This window comes from Entelurus aequoreus, linkage group LG24 (genome assembly GCF_033978785.1).
Source record: "Entelurus aequoreus isolate RoL-2023_Sb linkage group LG24, RoL_Eaeq_v1.1, whole genome shotgun sequence".
Taxonomy (NCBI): Eukaryota; Metazoa; Chordata; class Actinopteri; order Syngnathiformes; family Syngnathidae; genus Entelurus; species Entelurus aequoreus.
In genome coordinates this window covers 4,406,086-4,422,032 of record NC_084754.1, presented here as the reverse complement: position 1 = coordinate 4,422,032, position 15,947 = coordinate 4,406,086, and the positions used below count along the sequence as shown (strand labels likewise).

General features: G+C 37.8%; 1 long non-coding RNA gene across 6 annotated transcripts in view; it reads left to right on the top strand.

The window, feature by feature from the left end:
* The first annotated feature begins 3,970 nt into the window (after positions 1-3,970).
* LOC133642006 (uncharacterized) overlaps positions 3,971-15,947 on the top strand; it is a 41,824-nt gene continuing 29,847 nt past the window's right edge. For 4 of the 6 annotated variants that reach the window (XR_009824365.1, XR_009824368.1, XR_009824366.1 and 1 more), the window contains exons 1-3: positions 3,971-4,062; positions 4,137-4,190; positions 5,983-6,126. This is a non-coding gene — a long non-coding RNA (uncharacterized LOC133642006). The remainder of the gene's footprint in view (positions 4,063-4,136; positions 4,191-5,982; positions 6,127-15,947) is intronic. The other 2 variants (XR_009824370.1, XR_009824367.1) reach the window with 1 other exon arrangement.

Here is a 15,947-nt window from a genome sequence, read left to right as displayed (position 1 = left end):
AGACCTTCTAGCTGGCCTCACGTTGAACGTGACATTTACGCGTCCTGTGATTGGATACTCGCCCGGGACCGTTAGCGGATGAATTTGAGAACACATAGAGTTGAGAGACAGTTGCGATAGCCAATCAGATCACAAGTTGTTGACATTAGCCTGATGTTAACGAGACTGATTGGATACTCACTTTGTCATTCCAAAGTGAGTATCCATTTACAAGTTTCAATTTAGCAGGAAGCAGGAAGTGTTGTGCCGTAGCCAGACCGGGATAGCAGAAAAGGAGTACAAAACGTCGATTAGGTGGCAGATATATATTTGCAAGGCCATTTTCAAGAAGGATATATAAAGAGAAACTACATCTTGTGAGACCATGTCGGTGATGAAATGGGGAAATGCCCACCATGTCCAATCGAATCGACAAGGGGTACCAAGTCAGTCCTACACTGTTTCAATGTCCATTTCTCTGATGATGCAATTGTTGATGACTGAAGTGTTGATATCAACCAACCCCCTCCACATCCCACACCCCGGATTGTAAATAATGTAAATAATTCAATGTATATACTCTGATGATTATCTTGTGTGATGACTGTATTATGATGATAGTATATATCTGTATCATGAATCAATTTAAGTGGACCCCGACTTAAACAAGTTCAAAAACTTATTGGGGTGTCACCATTTAGTGGTCAATTGTACGGAATATGTACTTCACTGTGCAATCTACTAATAAAAGCTTCAATCAATCAATTAAAAACTGGCTTATACGGCGTCCAATGGGGGCTGCAAATTGTGAGTTCAAATATTTTATTTTTTCACTTTTAATATGTTTTTTTTGCCATTTTTACTTTGACAATACCACATAAGATATGTTTTGATTGCTGATGCGGGTTTATTGAATTTTAAATGCGCCAGAAAATAAACCGTTTTGTACACTGTTGAGGTGGATCAATGCCTAATTGTGTTCCTGTATAGTATTTCTCCAGCAATGGTCATGTGGTGACATCAATTATGGTATTTTGAGAGGTGGTCATTGAAGTCGGACATCGCTGAAGGCCTAGGTGGGAAACGCACAACCCGCCACTGCACTTCATTCATAACTTGCTATCTATTGTAACCATTTTAAACAACAAATAGGGAGTTAAATACAACCTATTCAATATGTTTAATTGACTGAGCTTATTTTCAATACATTTAAAGAGCTAATTGGCATTTTTCTATATACAGTATCATTTTATGACATGTCTTTTTCTAAAATGTCTTTAATCAATCAATTATTTACAAACAAACACATGCATAAGTTGCATTCCTAGTATGCTGTTTATTTATTATTCCATAAAACCTTTTAACAATTTTTTTTAAAAATTGTATCCTGATTAAAAACATGTATTTGCCAGTTTGTGGCTATTATAAATCATATTTTCAGAAGATAGGCATTTTTACAGAATGTTTTTCAAGAGATAACATTAAAAATATGACTTCTGGGTATATTGTACTGAGCAAGGAATTGGATGTTTATGTAGTGTCGTTAGGTGCAGTTCCTTTTTAATCATTTTTGGTTGAAGGTACAGTGTGATGATTGACAGGCAGAACCTTTTAATTGGCTATTGTCTGCAGCTGGTACACAATGTCAAGACGCCAGATGTTTGGAATGCTATATCCTGTGAACGTGCTCATCATGCTGTGGCAAAAGCGAGAAAATGAATACATGTCGGGAAAATGGGAAACTGCAAATTTCAGCCGTAGGCGCAAATTTGCAGCCACGCTTCCGTCAGTCTACCCCAGGGCAGCTGTGGCTACGAAAGTAGCTTACCACCACCAGGTGTGAATGAATGATGGCTTCTCACTTCTCTGTGAAGCGCTTTGAGTGTCTAGAAAAGCGCTATATAAATCTAATCCATTATTATTATTATTAAAAGTGGCTGGCTGGCGCGATGGGCATCAATGCAGTGAAATCACACATTTTTTAAATTTTTGTAATTTATATTTATTGAACAATGTACATAAAAAAACATATATTCTCAATGTACACAAAACACCAAGGGGCTTTCAACATATCTCAACAATTTCAAACATCCATCAGGTTGAGCAAATACTGTCTTTCACAAAATATGGAAGGAAATAAAATGAAAGCAAATAAAAATAGAGTATTAAAATAATAATAAATAATAGTAACAAACAATGTAAAATACAAAATTCGAAAAGACAAAAAAGGGCTAACTAAATCACTTGAATTTTTTTTCAATAAAGATATACATTTAAGGGATTTTGTACTTTTAATCATTTTCCAAGATTTAATTGATCATTTTAAACCATTAAGCCAAGGTTTTATTTCAGAAATCGACATTTATGTCTACACATTTTTGCTTGGAGCATAATAATGTTGACAAACATTTTAATGTTACCATCATTTATAAAAATACCAAATTTGTTCTCTTCTATAGTCGGTGAAATCGTACATGCTATTAGCTAATCACAAGTCGGCCATTAAGAACGTATATATATATATATATATATATATATATATATATATATATATATATATATATATATATATATATATATATATATATATATATATATATATATATATATATATGTCTTAATTAGATTATCCAAAAAAATAGTGCTCGATACCGTGGTAGAGCGTAATATGTATGTGTGGGAAAAAATCACAAGACTATTTCATCTCTACAGGCCTGTTTCATGAGGGGTTTCCTCAATCCTCAGGAGATTTTTTTTCTCCTGAGGATTGAGGAAACCCCTCATGAAACAGGCCTGTAGAGATGAAATAGTCTTGTGATTTTTTCCCACACATACATATATATATATATATATATGTATATATATATATATATATATGTATGTATATATATATATATACATATATATATATATATATATATATATATATATATATATATATATATATATATATATATATATATATATATATATATATATATATGTATGTATATATATATATATATGTATGTATATATATATATATATATATATATATATATATATATATATATATATATATATATATATATATATATATATATATATATATACACACTACCGTTCAAAAGTTTGGGGTCACATTGAAATGTCCTTATTTTTGAAGGAAAAGCACTGTACTTTTCAATGAAGATAACTTTAAACTAGTCTTAACTTTAAAGAAATACACTCTATACATTGCTAATGTGGTAAATGACTATTCTAGCTGCAAATGTCTGCTTTTTGGTGCAATATCTACATAGGTGTATAGAGGCCCATTTCCAGCAACTATCACTCCAGTGTTCTAATGGTACAATGTGTTTGCTCATTGACTCAGAAGGCTAATTGATGATTAGAAAACCCTTGTGCAATCATGTTCACACATCTGAAGACAGTTTAGCTCGTTACAGAAGCTACAAAACTGACCTTCCTTTGAGCAGATTGAGTTTCTGGAGCATCACATTTGTGGGGTCAATTAAACGCTCAAAATGGCCAGAAAAAGAGAACTTTCATCTGAAACTCGACAGTCTATTCGTGTTCTTAGAAATGAAGGCTATTACACAAAATTGTTTGGGTGACCCCAAACTTTTGAACGGCAGTGTATGTATATATATATATATATATATATATATATATATATATATATATATATATATATACACCCCCCCCCCCAGCGGCCCTTTTGAATATCTCCCTAATTCTGAGGTCTCAAGGTTGGCAAGTATGCTGCTACTACTAGAGAAAAAAATATATACATTCAATTAAATTATCAGATTAAACAGTTTTGCAAGCCAATTGTAATTCATTAGGTGGTGATTTTCAGAATTATCGTTGTCAAATGTTTATGTAACCCATGTTAAAATCTGCAACTATACAAGGCGGCTGTATAATAGTCCTGCGTCCTGTCCCTTTAAATGCCCGGTGTAGTGCGCACCACGTGACCTCCTGCCCTCTCCCTGTCACGTGATCGCGACGAACCTTTTAGCGCGCGACGACTTCTTCCTCATTCAGAGGTGAGATGAAGCCCGCCGACAGTGTCGGGCAGCTTCCTGTCGCCATAAAAAGGTAACAGTTATTCGCCTCTTGCGTTTCATTTACACGGTTTTGCTTATTGTAAACTTTTAGTGTTTCCCACATAGGCCGCATGGAGTCCGTGGCTGCCGCCGTGACCCATTCATTACATAGAGGAACTGGTGAGTAACTAATGACAATGCTACATGCTAAACTAGCGGCGCCGAGCGTTAGCGTTAGCATCAATTTGATACAATGGGTTTCAGTTCATATCCTGTTTATGGTAAAGTCTGTTATTTTGACTTATACTTTATGAACTTTGCGATGCAGCGTGTTTACATGCACACAGATTACACAGTACTGTTGGATTATTTATTGAATAATGTGTAGGCTATGTAGCATTGATTGATTGATTTAAACTTTTGTTAGTAGATTGCACAGTACAGTACATATTCCGTACAATTGACCACTAAATGGTAACACCCGAATAAGTTTTTTAACTTGTTTAAGTCGGGGTCCACTTAAATTGATTCATGGTTCAAATATATACTATCAGCATAATACAGTCATCACACTAGTTAATCATCAGAGTATACACATTGAATTATTTACATTATTTACAATCTGGGGGGGTGTTAGGTTGGGTTGCTCTATCAGCATACTTCAGTCAACAATTATATCTGAGAAATGGACATTTTAACAGTGTAGGTCTCACTTGGTAGGATATGTACAGCGAGCGGTGAACATAGTGAGCTCAGAAAGCATAAGAACAAGTATATACATTTGATTATTTACAATCCGGGGAGGTGGGATGTGGTGGGGGGAGGTGGTTAAGCTAGGGTTGTAGCTGCCTGGAGGTGTTCTTTTAGTGAGGTTTTGAAGGAGGATAGAGATGCACTTTCGTTTACACCTGTTGGGAGTGCATTCCATATAGATGTGGCATAGAAGGAGAATGAGTTAAGACTTTTGTTAGATCAGAATCTGGGTCTGACGTGGTTTGTGAGCTCCCCCTTGTGTTGTGGTTATGGCGGCCATTTACGTTCTCGGGCATGATGTAAAATGAAATGATATGAAATTGTGTGACGTATTAAGATGTAAGCGTGTTCATGTTCGAAATAAACGAAAGAAAGAAAAGAAGTAGTTTGACATGTACTTCGGTATCAGGGAGGTGTAGCGAATTTTATAGACAAGGCTCAGTGCAACTTGTTTTACTCTGTCCTCCACCCTGAGCCAGCCCACTTTGGAGAAGTGGGTAGGAGTGAGGTGTGATCTGGGGTAGAGGTCTAGAAGTAACCTGACTAGCTTGTTCTGGGATGTTTGGAGTCTTGATTTGAGGGTTTTGGAGGTGCTGGGGTACCAGGAGGTGCATACTATCCTTATGTACTGTTCCACATGTTTTTTCACTATGCTTTCTGTAACCAACCGGACCAAACTCACACGCATAACAAACATAGCAGCTAAAATCATCGGCCTACCAACACCCGACATTTCAGATTTAAACCACAGGTCCATCATTCGACTTGCAAACACGATAGTCCAGGATATCACTCACCCACTACACCAATACATCATCCCACTACCATCAGGGCGCAGGTACAGAACCATCAAATTCCGGAGGGCCCGCCTCAGGAAAAGCCTAATCCCTGCAGCTATAGCCGCCCTTAACAGCAGGCCCGGCCGACCTGTCTGACAAGCCTGTAAATGTGTTGGTCATGTATGATGTCTTTCTGTTATTTTTGTTTCGTGATGTGTAATGTCTGTTGTTTAAATGTACGGCAGTGAAAATGAATTTCCCCAACGAGGACCAATACATCTAAATCTATAGCACTTTTGACTGACTTGTCAATCACAATTTATTCACTTAATATGATTATTTAAGAATGTTTACACATTGAATTTGAGTAGAAAAGCTGAAGTTAAAGAAAGCTTTAGTGCTAATTTACATAATTCACCCGTCCTGTTGTTGTACTGCAGGCCAGGTGTTTCTATTTGGAACCAATCGATGGCGAGCTTGAACCTGGAGCTGGGGCTACTGTGTCTACTTGACAACTAGCAGGAACTACTAGTCTGGTAGGAAGGCTTCCACAGCCTGGCACCCCACACACTCCATGAACTCTGGTGCGTAATACAACTCACTCCTAACAATAACCCTTGTACATTCAATCCAACCGCTCACCAAACCCTCGTGGATTCCAATCCAACCAATAACTTTTGAAGTGCACTTATCAACCAATCTCTAACTGCAGTTGTAAATATTTTGTGTGTTTCTATTTTCTCCCTATATTTTTGTTGTAAATATTTTGTTCTTCACAATGGTAACTGCACCAAACTTAATTTTCTGTTTCGGTGTAATTATTACTGACCACCAGCTCCTGCAGCCAAATGTATATCTTCTGTTCCCCACTAGCCTGTGTTTTCTGTCCTTATTAGTTTTATACTAAGTCTCCTATTAATATATATCCTATTAGTGCTAATAACTCACTAATACATATTGGTGAGTCCCAAATACTTATATTTGTGTCCATACAGACAATTGTAAGCTTTTGACTATACATAATAACATATGTGGTCAAACAAGGGCATTACCTTTTTTTAAGGGACATTAAAAATGGCATTAAAAATCATTAAATTTGATTTGCCGATACCTAAAGAAACCCTAAATACAGATAAAGAACCAACATCTCAACACTGATGGCATTAATGAATATACAGGAAGAGATTGCAATGCAATAGATGGTAAACAGTGTGCAGCTGCAGTGTTTATGGATCTAACAAAAGCATTTGACACAATTAACCATAATATCCTAATTAACAAATTAGAACGGTATGGAATGCAGCACGGTGGACCAGGGGTTAGTGCATGTGCCTCACAATACGAAGTTCCTGAGTAGTCCTGAGTTCAATCCCGGGCTCGGGATCTTTCTGTGTGGAGTTTGCATGTTTTCCCTGTGACTGCGTGGGTTCCCTCCGGGTACTCCGGCTTCCTCCCACCTCCAAAGACATGCACCTGGGGATAGGTTGATTGGCAACACTAAATGGTCCCTAGTGTGTGAATGTGAGTGTGAATGTTGTCTGTCTATCTGCGTTGACCCTGTGATGAGGTGGCGACTTGTCCAGGGTGTACCCAGCCTTCCGCCTGAATGCAGCTGAGATAGGCTTCAGCACCCCCCGCAACCCCAAAAGGGACAAGCGGTAGAAAATGGATGGATGGATGGAATCAGAGGGCTGTTCTTGTATCAATCAATCAATCAATGTTTATTTATATAGCCCTAAATCACAAGTGTCTCAAAGGGCTGCACAAGCCACAGCGACATCCTCGGTACAGAGCCCACATACGGGCAAGGTACTGGGTAAGAAGCTACTTAACCAACAGGAAGTAATTTGTGAAGCTCGGTGAACATGCAAATCCAAATAAACTTAGCGGCGTACCCCAGGGATCAATACGGGGACCAAAATTGTTTGATCGATATATAAAACACATTTGCAAAGTTACATAAGACTTAAAGTTTGTGTTGTTTGCGGACGACACGACTGTGTTTTGTTCAGGAGAGAACACACAAATACAAATAATAGAAAAAATTAAGAAAATGAAAAGATGGTTTGACAAAAACCGATTGTCTTTGAATCTCAGTAAAACTAAAATAATGCTATTCAGTAACAGCAGAAGATAAAGTCAAATACAAATAGGAGTAAACATTGAAAGGGTAAAATAAATCACGTTGTAGTTGTAGTAATTGATGATAAAATAAATTGCCAGTTTCATAAATTTACAACATAAAGTTGCGGGAAACACTTCAATAATAACTAAAGCAAAATATGTACTGGACCAAAAATCACTTCATATTCTCTACTGCTCGCTAGTGTTATTATATCTGAGTTATTGTGCAGAAATACAGGGAAATAACTACAAAAGTACTCTTCAGTCACTAACCATGTTACACAAAAGATCAATTACAATAATACACAATGTTAGTTATAGTGAACATGCAAGCCATTTACATATTGAATACAAAATATTGACATCCAATGATTTGGTGCATTTGCAAACAGCTAAAATTATGTTATATACAAACTATAACCTGCTACTCAAAAATGGATACAACACTTCCTCCCAAAAAAAAAGAACTATAGCCTCAGAGAAAAATTTAACTTAAAACATTTGTATGCACGTACACTTAAAACCTATATAATATCAGTATATGGAATGAAATTATGGACTGGATTAAGCAAATAAATCAATGTACTAATATGATCTAGTTTAAGAAACTGGGAATCCTGATAAACATTTTGAACCTTATTGAAAAATTACATAATCTTATTCCTCCATTATGTAAATCAAAACGTACTTAACTATTTATTTATGAGAATTGTATGTATTGTTCATTTATGTAATTAATATTCAATTACTTATCCATGGATATATTTATTTATTCACTTATTTACTCACTGTTAGAAATAGCTAAGAAACGAAAAAGGGGCAGGATTAAATCAGCTCTGCTTCTTCCTACTCCTTTTCGTACACGTAATGAGGCTTACGGTCCTCGTGCCCTTTGTCTAGTCTTAAAAGCGACGCGTAACATAAAGAACAGAAGCCATGGATTTACTGGTTCTTATTGAACAGTTTATTTAACAAAAGTATTCGAGTACAAATTTATATTGTCGCTAACCAAGCGAGGCTTGGCAGCATAGGTAGGTGGGCCTACAATAGCATGCCTGAAGGTCCAAACCTGGGATAGGAAGAAACACCAAAACCTTGTCACCAGGACTAAGGTGTCCGACCTTTGAACCTCTTTCAACCCAGCTCTTTGTTTCAGACTGTGGACTTTTTTGGGACTTTACATGTGTGAGGAGATCTACAAAAGGTTCGCACATTCCGTCTTAACCCAGGCCAATAGTACAGTCGCAGAGCGTGGTGGTACAACTTAGTGAGCCCTGAGTGACCACCAAAAGGACTGGTATGTGCTGGACTGAGTATTTCAGAGCAAAAGGTGCTTGGGAACACAATTTGAGTTTTGACACTCGAGTCTTCACAAGAGGACATGTGAGGTGGAGTCCACTTATGTAACAGTAAGTCATTTAAAAATAAAAATGTACAGAGACATCCTGGATGAAAACAAACATGTCACATCCAATCTGATGGAAGTTGAGAGTTGCTGGAAAGAGCAAAACTGCCCAAAGATACTATAGGTGTGCGAAGCTTTTTGACTTGAGGCTGTAATTTCTGCCAAAGGTGCATCAAAGTGTTGCGCAAAGGCTGTTAATACATATGTACATACAGGTTTTGTTTTGTTACATTTGCAAACATTTCTATATTTCTGTTTTCTTCTGTCAAGATGGGGTGCTGAGTGTACATTAATGAGAAATAAAATGCACTTTTTGGATTTTAGCAAATGGCTGCAATGAATCAAAGAGTGAAATATTTAAAGAGGTCTGAATACTTTCTGTACGCACTGTGTGTACGTGTATATACCGTATTATATACCGACTATAAGGCACACTTAAAATCCTTTCACTTTCTCAAAAATCGACAGTGCGCCTTATGACCCGGTGCGCCTAATCTACTGAATAATTCTGGTTGTGCTTACCAACCTCTGGGCTATTTTATTTGGTACATGGTGTAATGATAAGTTTGACCAGTAGGACCAGTAAACAACACTAAAACTTTAAATGTTCCATTGAGAATATATAACATTACACACGGCTCTCAAAAATCTGTCAATGTTTTAGTACGACTTTGGTAAGCTATGAAGCCGCACTGCTTGATGGATTGTCGGGGCGTTATGGTTACCATAGTCAGATGTACTGTGCTTCAACATATGGCTATTGTGTGTGTGTGTAAGCATTGCAAAATGGCACCTATTAGCAGACCTAATATCCGGCGTTTTGTTTCACAATATTATGCAAAAGAAACTTTTCTTACCTTCTGGTACCTCCATCCATTTCCTAGTGCTTGTCCCTTCTGGGGTCGCGGGGGGTGCTGGAGCCTATCTCAGCTGCATTCGGGCGGAAGGCGGGGCACACCCTGGACAAGTCGCCACCTCATCGCAAGGCCAACGCGCCTGGGTACCTGCTGATCTGTAGTTGGGATCTGCATAAGTCCTTAAAATTTGTGCGTGTCCGCCATTGTAGTCCGCGCCAACTACATAGTCGATAAGCTTTTTCTTTTTCACTATCTTCTTGTTATGGGGAATTCATCCTCCGCTGTTGCCATTTTTAAAATAAAGTAGCGTAAAGTTATAACTTATCTCGCTATGAAAGCGCTAAAAACTACCGATGTAGTGGGTTTACCTTATTCACCCACGGAACTTTAGTTATCACAGAGTTCTGGTCAAACGTTTTTTCACGGGACACATTTCCGGCGTTGTTGTTGTTGCACTAGTGAGCCACGGATGAGGAGATGCTGCTCCGTTATTGATTGAAGTAAAGTCTGAATGTCATTAAAACAGTTAGCTCCATCTTTTGACACTTCTTCCACTCCCGTCCTTGCACGCTACACCGCTACAACAAAGATGACGGGGAGAAGACGCTGTCGAAGGTGAGCCACGTAAATAAGACCACCAGCAAAACGATGCATTGTGAAGGACTGTCAGAAAGTGACTTGAAGATGTTCTGTAAAACATCATCTATGCAACATTTTGACCAAAGAACCACCATTACATGTTGTGTAGACCAGTGTTTTTCAACCACTGTGCACACTAGTGTGCCGTGAGATACAGTCTGGTGTGCCGTGGGAGATTATGTAATTTCACCTATTTGGGGTAAAAATATTTTTTGCAAACAAGTAATTATAGTCTGCAAATAATGTGCCGTTGTTGAGTGTCGGTGCTGTCTAGAGCTCGGCAGCGTAACAATGTTATACTCTTCAATATCAGTAGGTGGCAGCAGGTAGATAATTGCTTTGTAGATGTCGGAACATGGTTTGTCGTGATCACAATATGCAGATGACAGTGCGAGGCAGCATGCAGGTGAAAAGGTATCTAATGCTAAAACCAAAAATAAACAAAAGGTGAGTGCCCCTAAGAAAAGGCATTGAAGCTTAGGGAACAAAACTAAAACTGAACTGGCTACAAAGTAAACAAAAACAGAATGCTGGACGACAGCAAAGACTTACAGCGTGTTGAGCAAAGATGGTGTCCACAAAGTACATCCAAACATGACATGACAATCAACAATGTCCCCACAAAGAAGGATAGCAACAACTTAAATATTCTTGATTGCTAAACCAAAGCAGATGCGGGGAATAGCGCTCAAGGAAGACATGAAACTGCTACAGGAAAATACCAACAAAACAGGAAAAGTCACCAAAATTGGAGCGCAACACAAGAACTAAAACACTACACACAGGAAAACGCCAAAAAAGTGGTGACAGCACTTTAAGTCAAGAGCTATATTGATGCATGGTTGGTTATGGTTTAAAGTCATACCCAACAATTGCGACAACGACTTTTTACTGTCAATATCGGCTGCTGAGTTTCATTTTTTAATGACTTCTGCTGGTGGTGTGCCTCCAGATTTTTTCAATGAAAAAATTGTGCCTTGGCTCAAAAAAGGTTAAAAAACACTGGTGTAGACCACAAGAAAGTCTTTTACATTTAGAGGAGAAAATTCATATGACCTCTTTAAATGGTAAATGGGTTATACTTTATAGCGCTTTTCTACCTTCAAGGTACTCAAAGCGCTTTCCACATTCACCCATTCACACACACATTCACACACTGATGGCGGGAGCTGCCACGCAAGGCCCTAACCACGACCCATCAGGAGCAAGGGTGAAGTGTCTTGCTCAAGGACACAACGGATGTGATGAGGTTGGTAGAAGGTGAGGATGGAACCAGGAACCCTCAGGTTGCTGGCATGGTCACTCTCCCAACTGCGCCACGCCGTCCCCACACCTTTAGTGCGCCTTATAATCCGGTGCACCTTTTGTGTGAAAATCTATCTATCGAGATATATATATATCTCGCCGTCCTAGAGCAACTGAGAATCCGACACAGAGGTCAACTGAAGACATGTACACAATTATAATTATTTTTGTAGGCAAAACACATTAAAAACACACTTTAATACTTTTTGGGTGAATAGTTGTTTTTTTTCTAATGGGAAAAATGATTTGTGTTTTGGTACCATTTGGTTCTATCAAACCTTTTGGGACAAAATGGAGGTACCACTTTATACTGTAAAGTATACGTGTGTGTGTTAGAAACACTGTTCTGCCCCTCTCCTGTCATGATCAATCTTGTGCGTGGTGACAGTTACCACGACAACCAGTCACATGATTAGAGTCTGTGTGTGCAGGAAAAACCAGCAGGTTTACACACACTCCACATTACACACACATTGTTCATATCAGCAAGGGGTGGTAGAGGAAACACTGCTCTTCTCTTACAATCATACACCCCCCACCACACACACACACACACACACATCAGAATCTAACATAAGCCGCAAAAGACCATAAAGATCCATACTAATCTCATTTGTAGTGATGTATATGTATGACATTTAAAAAGCTGGTGGATAGATATGACTATTGTCTTCTGCTGCTGGGTCACAATGCAAACACATAATTTCTTCAACTTCCTCTTCTATCACACACCCACACACACACACCAGCAGTTAAGGAGCGTTTCAGGGCGATGTGGAACAAACAGTTTCTTTCATGTAGCATTATCACTGGAAGACTAGAGGAAAAGGAATGGCTAACCGCTAAAGCATCAGTGCAAAGTAGGGACAATTGATCCAGGTGTGGATACATTTGATACCTAGCTAGTGTCAGTATATACGATAATAAAGTGATTAGATATATATTTTTGTTATTCTCCTAATTACATCATTTTGGGGAGTTTTTTGTTATAGTTTACAAAGTCAGGGAGTAATTCTCTGGATACAGAAGAAACACAATTATTTAAATGAGAACCAAAGGTTGTTTTTGTTTAGCTATTGTACTTCATTATGTTTCATTTAAAAAATCGAATGTAGCATTCAATACCACAAATTTAGTACGTCATCCGACTTACAACAATTCGAGCAAATTCTGAATTTAATAAGATGGGCTTTATAGAAATGTGTTTGTTTACATTAGCTACTTGCAATAACAAAAAATGCCAGTTCTATGATGTGTTGTCAAAGTATCGGCTCTGAGGCCAACATTTTGGATTGAGACTTCCCTAAGTATTACATCTACTGTAGATGCAGACTTGTTTGGTTGTATGCCAAAACCACCATGACATTAAGACTGGGGAAAACTATGGGTGAACATTCTCATCCAAAACTGAATCATATTTTTTTTTAAAAGGGAGGCGTAAGAAACAGGAGGTATGACTGTACTGAATTTCTTATGGGAAATAATGTGTACTGTAACCTTTTTGTCTTTCACCTAATGCAGGGGTGTGACACTCATTTTAGCTCAGGGCCGCATGGAGGAAAATCTGTGCACATGCAAGCCAGACTATTAAAATCATGGCATTAAAACTAAAAAATTAAGACTACTCCAGATTTTTTACTTTGGCCAAAAATAGAACAAACACATTCTGAAAATATTACAATAAAAATACAGAAAAAAAACACCGGCAGCGGAAAAGTTTAGATCCATGAAGGAAAGAAGAAAGTGAATGAATGTTTATAACTGAATATATTTACATATGCATAAAAATGTGTTTTCTTTTGTATTATTTTTTTTAAAATGAATTAACGTTATTGACAACCGTTTTGCAAAACACAATATAGAATGTGATATATAACAGGATAATGCATACCGTATTTTTCGGACTATAAGTTGCAGTTTTTTTCCTAGTTTGGCCAGGGGTGCGACTTATACTCAGGAGCGACTTATGTGTGAAATTTTAGCTCATTCAAGTAAGAGACTAGATCAGTGGTTCTTAACCTGGGTTCGATCGAACCCTAGGAGTTCGGTGAGTCTGCCTCAGGGGTTCGGCGGAGCCTCCGCCATTTCATTTTTCACGGAAGGAGGGTTCGATGAATGCGCATATGAAACTGGTGGGGTTCGGTACATCCAACAAGGTTAAGAACCTCTGGACTAGACGTATAAGATTTCATGGGATTTAGCGATTAGGAGTGACAGAATGTTTGGTAAACGTATAGCATGTTCTATATGTTATAGTTATTTGAATGACTCTTACCATAATATGTTACGTTAACATACCAGGCACCTTCTCAGTTGGTTATTTATGCCTCATATAACGTACACTTATTCAGCCTGTTGTTCACTATTCTTTATTTATTTCAAATTGCCTTTCAAATGTCTATTCTTGGTGTTGGCTTTTATCAAATACATTTCCCCAAAAAATGCGACTTATACTCCAGTGCGACTTATGTTTTTTTCCTTCTTTATTATGCATTTTCGGCCGGTGCAACTTATACTCCGAAAAATACGGTACATTTATCATTTGTTTTCAAAACGCTTACAAAAAAGTTATGATTTGATTTTGAAAATGTCTAGCGCCAACACTGATGGAGTATTGGTGGACGCAAAACAGCAGCAGGCGGCTGTGGCCTGCGGGCCGGTTCTAATACTAATCAAATATCATTGAGACTATGGCTTTGACCAGCTGACGAGTCAAATTGAACTGAGATCGCTGCAAGGTTCCAGAAAGACAGACACACACACACACACACACACACACACACACACACACACACACACACACACACACACACACACACACACACACACACACACACACACACACACACACACACACACACACACACACACACACACACACACACGAGTCAGTCACCGTCCAAGAGGATTTCATGCAGATTTAAGATTTCCGAGTTTACACCACAGACCACGGAGACAGAACATGACAATGTGACACTCAAACTGCTTCACTCTCCTGTAGTTGTAGACAAGGGTGTGTGTGTGTGTGTGTGTGTGGTTCTGCTGTGTAAGCACCTCAGACAGACAGCGCTGTTGTTGTGTATCCACAGAGGAAATAAAATAGGCGCCCACGTCTTTTCAACCAACTGACAACTCTCCTTCTCTCCTCACCTTCCTTTGTTCCTGCAGTTATTATACCAAAATGATCATACATACATTGTTGTATCTAAATGATTGTACCTTCATAAACTATTATTTCCTTCACATGTTCGTCCCTCTTTTGATGCTTCTCAACTGAGATAAAAATATCATACTAACAGCAACAAGTACAGCCATCATAATGATTAATGTTTGTTTGTTTATATGCTCAAAGATTTATGGTCCTTATTTTATGACTTATTATTACAGACATGAGCCACAACATTGGGTACACACGTGATCTACTTTGCAAAAGTAATGATCTGTTTTGATTGACACTGCCAAAGGTGTATTATATACTGTATGTAGAATACGTTAAGAATAATAAGTACAATAATACATAAGAAATGTAAACAAAGCAAATAAATACATGTATAATATTATTTTTGGACTTCTTTAAACTGTCTGCAGTTTCTAATATTTTGACTCCCCTACCGAGCAGCATGAGAAGAGAAAACTACAAAAGTGTGATGCCTCATGTTGTGTATTTGTTTACTTATGTTAGATGACATCTGGTTGTGTATTCACAGCGCTTCACTTTTTCCACATTTTGTTACATGTTCCAAAATGGAATAAGTTCATTTTTGTCCTCCAAAATTCTACACACAGTTCCCTACTAATGACAATCAAAAAAAAAAATTACATGTATATAAGTATTTACAATCTTTGCTCAAAACTTTGTTGATGCAATTACAGCCTCAAGTATTTTTGAATGTGGTGCCACAATCTTGGCACACCTACCTTTGGGCAGTTTTGCCCATTTCTCTTTGCAGCACCTCTCAAGCTACGTCAGGTTGGATGGGAAGCATTGGTTTCCATCCAGGATGTCTCGATTAAAAAATAAAAAATTTTGGAAAATGTGAAGGGCTGGGAATACTTTTTAATATTTTAGCTTTTA